Below are 11,125 nucleotides of genomic sequence, written 5' to 3' on the forward strand. Positions count from 1 at the left end.
AATTTTTGTTAGGCTGTTAGGCTATGAAAATTCAACGCAAAATAGGTTAATAGCGATATACTAATATACTAATATACTAATTACATGGGATATAATAATATACTACACTAATAATGGATTTTTTCATACTTTTCGGTTATCCGACTTTTCAATTATCTGACCAACCCCAGTCCCCAATTAGGGCGGATAATCGAGGTTCTACTGTATTTAAGAGTTTATGGGCACTGTGCCGGGTGAGATGTTGTTGAAACAAAAAATGTTATGCATTCCATCACGTACATAAACAGTGTCGTAATTCGCCAAGTGCAAATCAGCAAATTCGTAAAATTTTTGTTTATTTTGAACATCCGGATAATCGAAAATCCGGATAATAGAGGTCCGGATAATCGAGGTTACACTGTATATTAATTTTACTATTATTTACCAAGAACTTTAAAAAGAAGTGCCTAATATCTACTATATAAAGCTGAAAAACTGGGCATTTTCTTTCTTTCTGTCACTGTATGCCAAAAATGGTCACTAGGGGCACCCCTAGCTATTATTTTAATTAACAATAAATTCAGTATACAGTAATACCTCAATTTACGCGAACCCGGAGTTACGCAATTTTCAAATCTCGTCGATTCGTCTTTTGTTTGAGTACCAAACAACTCTCGATTACTCAATCCCACCACACTATTGTTCGGCTTACATGTTCAGATGTGTCACACGGAATCGACACATAGCCACAATTTATTTTGTGTTATTTATTTCTGTGTTTGTTATATCTACAGAGACTTGAGAGACTCTATGTGGTGATTTCTTCTAACGTGAATGAATCAAAAGACGAGATAAGATTAACAAGAACATTTATTAGCTTACATACATCCGACTTGGGTTTTACGCATATTGCGAAATTATACCCCGACTTACGCGAATTTGACTTACACGGTTATCGCTTGGTCCCACCTATCATGTAAGTTTGGGGTATCACTGTATTATTATTTCATGCAGTTTCATGCATTTTTGGCTGTGTTTTAGTAAGGTATGCCATGAGAAATTCAGTATATTATTATTGTTATTTGTAATAGGAATTTATTATTTATACCACAGAATGACACTGCTGCTGCTAGAATGCCCACTAGGGGGTGTCCTGGGCTACTAGAAGGATTAGAAGTATGAAATAATCTAATAATCTTAATCTTTGCTGTTGTTTTTTGCCTAGGCAACACCAGGTTCACAGCTGGTTATAAAATAAAACAGAGCAACCAATTATTTATTGTAATGTCATCACAATGCTGGGCTGCAATTTTTAATCATATTTTTAAATTTATTTAATTTAAAATAAATGCTCTCCACTTCAAATTAGTAGTGTCTTGCCCCTGTACATAATGTAAGCATCTTCCTGTTAGCAACAGAGTCATGCCATCATCTATCTGACTCCTTACAGGGGAAAATTTTTGAATTGAAATGATGTGGCTCTTGGTTTACATCGGAAGTTAATTGGGGCCTCCTGCCCCCAAGCTTTCTATATCTGATGTTGGATTTCATCTATCTAACTCCATTCTAGAGATTAAGGAAAGGCAGATGGATGACAGTGGGAATTTATAAGTCTAAAATTTTTTCAAATTGCATCCTAAATATGGAATATTTTTTCATTTGTAACTCTTCCCATCTTGCAGGTACTAAGAGGGCATTTTTTCCAACCAACCTCCGTTGAAAAATTTGTGAGGTACATGCTCACCTGGATTCAATCCTGGGTTTCCAGAGCTGACCCATCAACTGTTTCATCCATCTTGCAATCAAAAATGGAATACTAAGAGAGAACCTCTGAAACTTCATATGTGGAAGTTAAAAAATATTTTGTTGTTTGAGAGCATTTGTATCATATAGCTTCATTTGTTTTATTTTATCAAATAATAATAAAAAATAAACTCAGTAAAAACAAAATGATTTTAATTTGTTAAAGTAAAAATGAAAAAACCAAAATCTCAAGTAAAAACAAAAAATATTTATTGATAAACAGATGCTCTTGATAGCTTTAGCTATTGAAAATGTTTATCATTAAATATTTTTTGTTTTGCTGGAGCTTTTGCTTTTTTTTTCTTTCAGCATTATTATCCAGTTTCTGCATTGTTTATATGCTGATTTTAATGTATTTAATATTCATGAATTCCAGAGTCTATTCAGCCATTTGCTGCAAAGAACTCTAAGCCTAATTCAGATTCAGATCACATTTTCTTCTGTTTCCAGTGGAAAATGTCTAAAAACAGTTTATTTTCATGTATCAAATTTGATTCCCACTGCTGTTTTGCAGAAGAAGAACAGTGAAATGAGTATGCATATATAAACCCAATAAGTTAAAATACGATGGTGGGTGCTAACAGCAATTTTTTTTTACTTTATCCATTTATTTATTGAAAATTTCAAAATTAGCTACAGTAAAACATCACTAAGTTGAATACCTATGGTGAAGATCCAAAGTATCCAAGTTAATGAGGTGAGCATTCCTGCAGACACATACCTACACACATACCATACTATGTTTTGCTAAATAAATAAAAAAAAGCATTAGTTTTTAATGTTATCATAAAATTTAATGACCAAAAATGAATGTTAATATAATACTATACATATCACATAGTTCAATAAAGTATCATTAAACCTGCTTGTAAGGTATGAGTCTTGTCTACACATATGTAATTATAATTATGCCAATATGACTCCATAAAAACATGCTGATATGTTGCAATTGAATACATTATTAAATCAAATTAACATCTGAAAAAACATTCTGCTTTGATTCTACAATCAATGAATCATACCTCATTTCTACAGCAAACACATGCTTATTTTTTCCCAAAGAATTCTGTTATGAAGATGTGTCAGTCTGGATTTTCCTAATTTCTTTTATATTTGCAATCTCAAACACCTTCACAACATTAGGTTGACAATATGCAAATACATAACGTTCCAGTTCTGAAATATGTAAGAGGGCAGACTGATGGTTTGGTGCTTTCTGTTCCAGTACTCCAGGTTCCATATCATCCGATACATCACTTGAGGCAAAATCATCATTTCCACATTTTTTCAATATTATTTTTGAGAATACTTTCTGAATCATCACTGGGACATTCATGAACTTCTAACATTTCATTGATATATCAGATTTCCAGATTTTAAAGGTTAAGTGATCTTGTACTGTAATAGTTGGCATTCTTTCTGTGATGCAACTTTCTTTGTAAATGCCATAATCTTATTCTTGAACCCTTTTTCCTCTAAATCCTCTCCTCTTTACAATAATAATCACCACATACCACCTATTGGCCAAGCAAGCATGCTTTAATTTGTCACGAGATGTTATTTATTGTCCAACTTGTCATCACCAAAAAGTGTCTGACATAGAGAGGTGCAAAGATATGACAATGACAGTAAGTGGTGTCCAAGATATAGGATAGCAAGGTTTCCAGGTTAGGGAGATATGAATACATTATAATGCCTGTACTTGTATCCAGTGCAAAGAAAAAGTGTCCAAATTAGAGCCAAAACAGCAATGGGAGTGTTGATACCAGGTTATTCAATTAGTTTTGCTGTTCGATAAGAAAAACATGATTTTATGGTTTGAAATACATTTTATTATTCAATATAATCTCCCTGAACTCAATACACTTGTTCCAGTGATCTAATTTATGGATTCCATCTCTGAAGTGAAAATCCGGAAGACTGTCGAAATACACTTCCACAGCTGCCATTACCTCTTCATTCGATGAAAACTGTTTCCCACACATGAATTTTTTGAGATGTGAGAACAGCCAGAAATCAGAGGGAGCTAAATCTGGCAAATAAGGTGAATGTTGCAACAATTTGTACTTTAATTCACTGATTTTCACGATGGTTTTTTGAGCTGTGTGAGAGGGTGCGTTATCTTAATGAAAAATGATTTTTTCTTTTACTATAACAGTATGAAATGTCAAAAATGCTGTATTATTTTTTCTTTATGTAGTTTTGAAACCACAAATTTTTTTATTTTAATTATGATACTTTTGTGCTTATGACTTGGAATAGTATATACCCTAAAGAAAAAACTATCTCACCTTATACCCTAAATCTTTGTAACAACCATTGAAAGTTTAACACTTACCATTATCCAGTTTAGAAGATTTTTTTAATTGAATACAACAGTCAATGCAACACAAGGACAATCTGCCAAGGCAGTGTCTTCTAGGAGAACTTTTTCAAAAATTGGCCACTATTTAGATGTTAGACAAAACTTCATGTGGCCAGCTCATTGGTGAAATTCCAACCTGTTCAACATTCAGTGGTTTTATCCACTTGGCCAAAATACCATCTCAATATTGAGACAGTGTACATTTTTTATGTCAATTTGATGTCAATACTTAAGTTTTACAATGAAAAACTCCAAATGACTAAAATTTACATAAAAATAAGCACTAACTCAATCAATCAAACAGACCTGTTAAAATGTCATTTTTCTAATACACTTCATTGTAAATGTAATCTATTATATAAAGTTGAAAATCCAGTTTCTTTCTTTCTGTCACTGTATGCCAAAAATGGCCACTAGGGGTGTCCCTAGCTATTATTTAAATTAACAATAAATTCAGTATATTATTATTTGATGTGGTTTTATGCATTTTTGGCTACGTTTTAGTATGGTATGCCATGAGAAATTCAGTATATTATTGTTATTTGTAATAGGAATTTATTATTTATACCACAGAATGACACTGCTGCTGCTAGAATGCCCACTAGGGGGTGTCCTGGGCTACTAGAAGGATTAGAAGTATGAAATAATCTAATAATCTTAATCTTTGCTGTTGTTTTTTGCCTAGGCAACACCAGGTTCACAGCTGGTTATAAAATAAAACAGAGCAACCAATTATTTATTGTAATGTCATCACAATGCTGGGCTGCAATTTTTAATCATATTTTTAAATTTATTTAATTTAAAATAAATGCTCTCCACTTCAAATTAGTAGTGTCTTGCCCCTGTACATAATGTAAGCATCTTCCTGTTAGCAACAGAGTCATGCCATCATCTATCTGACTCCTTACAGGGGAAAATTTTTGAATTGAAATGATGTGGCTCTTGGTTTACATCGGAAGTTAATTGGGGCCTCCTGCCCCCAAGCTTTCTATATCTGATGTTGGATTTCATCTATCTAACTCCATTCTAGAGATTAAGGAAAGGCAGATGGATGACAGTGGGAATTTATAAGTCTAAAATTTTTTCAAATTGCATCCTAAATATGGAATATTTTTTCATTTGTAACTCTTCCCATCTTGCAGGTACTAAGAGGGCATTTTTTCCAACCAACCTCCGTTGAAAAATTTGTGAGGTACATGCTCACCTGGATTCAATCCTGGGTTTCCAGAGCTGACCCATCAACTGTTTCATCCATCTTGCAATCAAAAATGGAATACTAAGAGAGAACCTCTGAAACTTCATATGTGGAAGTTAAAAAATATTTTGTTGTTTGAGAGCATTTGTATCATATAGCTTCATTTGTTTTATTTTATCAAATAATAATAAAAAATAAACTCAGTAAAAACAAAATGATTTTAATTTGTTAAAGTAAAAAATGAAAAAACCAAAATCTCAAGTAAAAACAAAAAATATTTATTGATAAACAGATGCTCTTGATAGCTTTAGCTATTGAAAATGTTTATCATTAAATATTTTTTGTTTTGCTGGAGCTTTTGCTTTTTTTTTCTTTCAGCATTATTATCCAGTTTCTGCATTGTTTATATGCTGATTTTAATGTATTTAATATTCATGAATTCCAGAGTCTATTCAGCCATTTGCTGCAAAGAACTCTAAGCCTAATTCAGATTCAGATCACATTTTCTTCTGTTTCCAGTGGAAAATGTCTAAAAACAGTTTATTTTCATGTATCAAATTTGATTCCCACTGCTGTTTTGCAGAAGAAGAACAGTGAAATGAGTATGCATATATAAACCCAATAAGTTAAAATACGATGGTGGGTGCTAACAGCAATTTTTTTTTTACTTTATCCATTTATTTATTGAAAATTTCAAAATTAGCTACAGTAAAACATCACTAAGTTGAATACCTATGGTGAAGATCCAAAGTATCCAAGTTAATGAGGTGAGCATTCCTGCAGACACATACCTACACACATACCATACTATGTTTTGCTAAATAAATAAAAAAAAGCATCAGTTTTTAATGTTATCATAAAATTTAATGACCAAAAATGAATGTTAATATAATACTATACATATCACATAGTTCAATAAAGTATCATTAAACCTGCTTGTAAGGTATGAGTCTTGTCTACACATATGTAATTATAATTATGCCAATATGACTCCATAAAAACATGCTGATATGTTGCAATTGAATACATTATTAAATCAAATTAACATCTGAAAAAACATTCTGCTTTGATTCTACAATCAATGAATCATACCTCATTTCTACAGCAAACACATGCTTATTTTTTCCCAAAGAATTCTGTTATGAAGATGTGTCAGTCTGGATTTTCCTAATTTCTTTTATATTTGCAATCTCAAACACCTTCACAACATTAGGTTGACAATATGCAAATACATAACGTTCCAGTTCTGAAATATGTAAGAGGGCAGACTGATGGTTTGGTGCTTTCTGTTCCAGTACTCCAGGTTCCATATCATCCGATACATCACTTGAGGCAAAATCATCATTTCCACATTTTTTCAATATTATTTTTGAGAATACTTTCTGAATCATCACTGGGACATTCATGAACTTCTAACACTTCATTGATATATCAGATTTCCAGATTTTAAAGGTTAAGTGATCTTGTACTGTAATAGTTGGCATTCTTTCTGTGATGCAACTTTCTTTGTAAATGCCATAATCTTATTCTTGAACCCTTTTTCCTCTAAATCCTCTCCTCTTTACAATAATAATCACCACATACCACCTATTGGCCAAGCAAGCATGCTTTAATTTGTCACGAGATGTTATTTATTGTCCAACTTGTCATCACCAAAAAGTGTCTGACATAGAGAGGTGCAAAGATATGACAATGACAGTAAGTGGTGTCCAAGATATAGGATAGCAAGGTTTCCAGGTTAGGGAGATATGAATACATTATAATGCCTGTACTTGTATCCAGTGCAAAGAAAAAGTGTCCAAATTAGAGCCAAAACAGCAATGGGAGTGTTGATACCAGGTTATTCAATTAGTTTTGCTGTTCGATAAGAAAAACATGATTTTATGGTTTGAAATACATTTTATTATTCAATATAATCTCCCTGAACTCAATACACTTGTTCCAGTGATCTAATTTATGGATTCCATCTCTGAAGTGAAAATCCGGAAGACTGTCGAAATACACTTCCACAGCTGCCATTACCTCTTCATTCGATGAAAACTGTTTCCCACACATGAATTTTTTGAGATGTGAGAACAGCCAGAAATCAGAGGGAGCTAAATCTGGCAAATAAGGTGAATGTTGCAACAATTTGTACTTTAATTCACTGATTTTCACGATGGTTTTTTGAGCTGTGTGAGAGGGTGCGTTATCTTAATGAAAAATGATTTTTTCTTCTGTAAACCAGATCGTTTCTCGTGAATTTTTACATCCAGCTGGACCAAAAAGTTACAATAATAATCTGAGTTTATTGTTTTACCAGTTTGGAAGTAATCCACGAACAAAATTCCTTTTGCATCCCAAAAAACTGATACTAATACCTTCTTGGCCGATTTCTGCACCCTAACTTGCTTTGGAGCCAAAGAACTGGGTTCACACCACTCTTTAGCCTCTTGTTTTGATTCAGGATCATGGTGGTAGACTTCGGCCTACCACCACGATCCTGATGAAACAATGCACAAAATCCTTTTTATCCTTTCTAAAATGCTCTAAATGTTGCTGAGAAAGTAGCATTCGAATGTGTTTTTGTTCCATTGTTAGCGAATGTGGCACCCATTGTGCACACAGCTTTCTGTAACCCAAAACTTCAGCCAAAATATTGCTCACACTGCCTAATGAGATCCCTAGGGCTTCTTCTAAATCTCTCTTGGTTAATTGACGATCTTCCAAAACCATATGCTGTATTTTTGCTACAATTTCTGGTGTTGATGAACTTTTTGGATGTCCTTCACATGGATCATCTTCAAGACTTGTATGACCACGTTTAAATTCAGCAACCCATCTTTCTACTGTTCTAATTTCTACTGTTCTGAAAGTGAAGAGTCCTTATACACTTTTAACAATCGTTCATGAATTTATTTTGGTGCTACACCTTCCAAAAATAAGAATCTTATCACTGCACAATATTCTATTTTTTGCATTGTAAAAAAATACAGTGACACGTCAACTTTGAACAACTGTAAATATACAAACGAGTTGACAGATCTACATGAAACTTCACATGTGTTCATAAAATAGTAGTAGCATTTTTAGAGAAATAAAGCTGCGAACCAACTAGTGCCATCTCTTATCGAACAACAAAACTTATTGAACTTAGTAAATGTTTAAAAATTGATGATGTAATCAAAAGTTGATTTGATAATTTTTTGTGGAAAAGAATAGAAAAGTTCTGTTGTTTTATAAAATGTTTTCTTTATTTTTGAAGTAAGTCCTAGTTCATTAAAAAATATGAATTATAAACCAAGATATATATTTTTATTTTTTTGTGAATTCTATATTTCTAAAAACTACCAGTAACTCTCTCTGACAGCAGAGGGTGCAACTAGTGAACCCATTCATCAAAAGGTTAAGCCTATTTACCAAGAATCAGTCTTTACAGAATAGGTGTTTAATCACTTGAACAATTCCTAGAAGTCACTCAACTTACTGGTATTTTGCTGTGAAAATCTTCAGTCTATCCCAAAGTTCTTTGTGTGTATGTATTTATGAACGTTTTTACTGTACATATTTTTTTTTATCAAGTATAAATCATAGTTATCAGCCATGGCATCAAGAAGATTTCACTACAAAGCAAGTAAGAAAAAGAAAGCAATTTTATATGCAAAAGAAAATGGAAACAGAGCAGCAGGCAGAAAATTTGATATTGAGGAAACAAATATCTGTTGATGGTGTAAACAATATGATTTGATTTTTGCTTGTAAATCTTCAACGAAGTCTTTCTTGGACCAAAATGAGGAAGATATGCTCAAGTAGACAATACTATTGCTCAATTTATAAGGGATGCTCAGTTTAAAGCACTACCCATTATAATGCAAATGTTACAATGTAAGGCAAAAGAAGCCATTCTTAAATTTAGTATTGAGAATTTTAAAGCAACTGGTGTGAAAAATTTATGAGAAGGGAAGGATTTTCTTTGGATGGAGAACTTCAATTTATCAAAAACTTCCTGTGGATTTTGAGGAACTCGTGCAGTTTCAGTGATATATCAGTTTGTGCACAAAACATGCATATGAATTCAAGACAATTGGAAATGTGGATGAAAATAGCAAATGAAAATATCAGATTTTATGAAAAAAGTAGAGAAAAATCAAGATGTTGCTGATGATTAAGATTATGGTCAACAGGAAAGCTCAGATGATATTTTGCTAGAAAGAAAAACATCCTTGTTTAACAGTATTTATGAAATAAAATAAAAAAACTCTTCAAACCTTAAACCGGAGTGCTTCTATTTTTAGAATTGCGAACGTTTTCGTCGCCCCTCTTGGGCTCTTCTTTAGGCTATAACGAATGGGCCTTTAATATTCAAATAAACATTTGATATGAATCTCTTCCGAATTCTATCATTTGAAATCGTTCCGAAGTTGTGTTGCGCATGCTCCATATTCATCCCTTTAAACACTGTTATCTATCAAAGCATGGAAGATTTTGCTGGATAACAGCGTTTAAAGAGATGAGTATGGAGCATGTGCAATACAAATATAGAATTTGGAAGAGATTTTGATAGATAACAGCATTTAAAGGGATGAATATGGAGCATGCGCAACACAACTTCGGAACGATTTCAAATGATAGAATTCGGAAGAGATTCATATCGAATGTTAATTTGAATATTAAAGGCCCATTCGTTATAGCCTGAAGAAGAGCCCAGGTGGGGCGACGAAAACATTCGCAATTCTAAAAATAGAAGCACTCCGGTTTAAGGTTTGAAAAGTTTTTTATTTTATTTTATTTAAACACCGCTGTGTAGAGAGATTGTACAGTATTTATGAGTGAAGAAAAAATTAATATTAACGTGCAATACTTTTGACTGTAATTGTTAGTTAATTATTGATTGCTTTAATAAACATATTTCTCTTAATTATGAAAAAACTAGTATACTTTGCTAACTTTTGGAAACTGACCCTATGTTTTGTACTAGTCCTTTGTTTTAAATAGCATGAATTTGCATATTTTAAAATTTAACTACCATGTTATACAGGGGATATCTATAAATATTATTTATGTATATGAAGACACACAATACAGTATTAATCTACTTAAAAACATTTATTAAGAACTAAAAGCAGATAATAAGACTTAAAAAAAATTTGACAATGTAAATTAAATTCACTTTTAAAGTTTTTGGAAATGAGTAGAAACGAATGCAGTGCCACTATCACTCATATCAATTCATAATTCATTGTTCAGCAAATTTGTAGTTACTGCTACCATATCTCTCAATTAAAACTGTTTAGTCTGCTGAACGCAACTATTGCCTTAAATCAAACTTATTAATAAATAATTTATGAGTTAAAACTCTCAAATTATTTATTAATAATCTAAATTTGTACAAAATATCATTTTAATTATTATAAATAAATTCCACATTAGAGTATATAAGCAAGTACAGTTAGAGTAAAGTTAAGTAAGTTAGAGTAAATAAGCAAATACAGTCGAACCCCCTATAACGCGGTAGATACGTTCCACTTTATAAGAATTTCACGTTGTAGGAATCCCTAAATACATGAGCCAATCACAACCCGGCACATGTGCAGTTTACGGACTACAGCTGTTTGAAAGGTTTTCTTCCATAAAATTAATCAATTCTAGACTAATTTGACTCAACATTTCCAAAAAACATATAATTTTTTGGGAATAATCCGTATAAACTATGCTATAAACAAAAAACTGTAAGATTACTTACCAACTGTGCACTGTTCGACGACGGCATTACTTAAGCTTGTTTTAATCATGGAGCACGCACC

General features: G+C 32.3%; 1 pseudogene; it reads right to left on the reverse strand.

Moving 5' to 3' along the window:
- Nucleotides 1-5,702: 5,702 nt before the first annotated feature.
- LOC111627000 lies at nt 5,703-9,621 on the reverse strand (annotated as a pseudogene).
- Between the last annotated feature and the right edge of the window lie 1,504 nt (nt 9,622-11,125).

This window comes from Centruroides sculpturatus, unplaced genomic scaffold (genome assembly GCF_000671375.1).
Source record: "Centruroides sculpturatus isolate CEXI.00-Female unplaced genomic scaffold, Cexi_2.0 scaffold445, whole genome shotgun sequence".
Lineage (NCBI taxonomy): Eukaryota > Metazoa > Arthropoda > Arachnida > Scorpiones > Buthidae > Centruroides > Centruroides sculpturatus.